Source organism: Galeopterus variegatus, unplaced genomic scaffold (assembly GCF_000696425.1).
Source record: "Galeopterus variegatus unplaced genomic scaffold, G_variegatus-3.0.2 Scaffold2582, whole genome shotgun sequence".
Classification (NCBI taxonomy): Eukaryota; Metazoa; Chordata; class Mammalia; order Dermoptera; family Cynocephalidae; genus Galeopterus; species Galeopterus variegatus.
The window spans coordinates 83,405-84,922 of record NW_007728693.1 but is presented as its reverse complement, the minus strand read 5'-3'; positions in this window follow the sequence as shown (position 1 = coordinate 84,922).

Here is a 1,518-nt window from a genome sequence, read left to right as displayed (position 1 = left end):
TCACCATATCTGGAACAGCTGACATAAGGCAGCAAACAGGCCTCACTCTTGAGTGCATTCTCTATCAGAGCTAGAGGAAAGTGGGGCAGACGAGGCCTCAGAGGGACCATGTGCTCTCTGTGTCTGCTTTCGTCCTGCCCGCAGCCTGATTTTCACAGACCCATGGAAGCGCCCTCATTAGGAAGGGTTCTCTGAAGCCTTCTGTACCTGCACCTCCATCCTGCACAGGGACTCTTTCTGCAGCAGGGACTTTTCCTTCCCAAAGAGGCCTCACTACTGACCAGATTCCATGGCCTATCAGAGCCCCCATGAGCGCGTCATACTGAGGCTGCATCAAAGTGTTCAGAAATCTGTCCTCCCACGTGCAGGCACAGGGCACAGGCTGCAGAAATGATCCGTAGCCACGCTTAAAAATAGCTGAGGCGAGCAATGAAGTTTGATTCTCAAAACCTCCTTCTTGCTGTGACTGGCTGATGTCTTTTTAACATTCAGAGAAATATAGTCTTCACAACAAGCTCAATATGTAATTTCAGATTCTCGGTGCCTTGGGCACTGAGATTCATCTTCCCTACAGCTTGTCGTCAGTGGTGAAGTTGAGTCACTGTTCTCAGGCTCTGCTGCGTTGTGTGGTCTGTTCTTTCTGGAAGTGACCTGTGCGTGCGTTACTTGGGCAGGTCTTTATGTTGTGGGTGTTTTGAGTAGAAAGATGTGAGTGCAGCAGGCAATCGGTGCTGCATGTGGATTTGCTAATGAGCATAAATGACCAAATACCACTGGAAAATGTTCTGATGGAACTGGCTTTGACCTTCACAATTAGGGGACAGGTTTCCACACACCTGGTGGGTGGAAACACAGCAGAGGCTGGGTACCACAACTATAATTAAAAAAGGGCTTTGCAGATAGATTCTTTTAACTATTCTCTGTCTTACATTATAAAAAGTGGAAAGATATAGGAAGGGCGAAGTGGGGACTAGGAAGATTACAGTAATATAGCTTTTCAGCTAATTGATTAGCAATTATGGCTGGTAATATTGTTCATTTTAATTGTGTTTAATCTCTATTTTGGTAATAAAGATTATTGTTTTGGATTATGACTTTATCCTACTATACTAATTACTAACTTGTGAAATTAAAGTGCATATTTTCACATCCTGAAAAAAAATTCACAACATGCCCTTACATAATACTTTCCTTTTCTGAACAGGCCAGTGGTTTTGGGTTGTTTTATCCTTAATATCTTAAATGACTCAATTTTGGCAAGAAAAGTAAATGGTATTTGGTCTACTTACCAAGAAATATAGGCTTTTAAAAAAATCATTGTTTTTAAGGTAATGAAAGAAAACAGAAGATATTGCCAGAAATAAATCTGAAAAGCAAGAGAACACAATTAGATTTACATAGAAAACTGAGTTTTTAATTTTAAAGGGGATTCTACTCTTAGAGTCATGTCTGCAGACTTTGACTGGGAATACTGTGGGCTGAATGTGTCCCACCAAAATTCGTTGATGCTTGAACCCC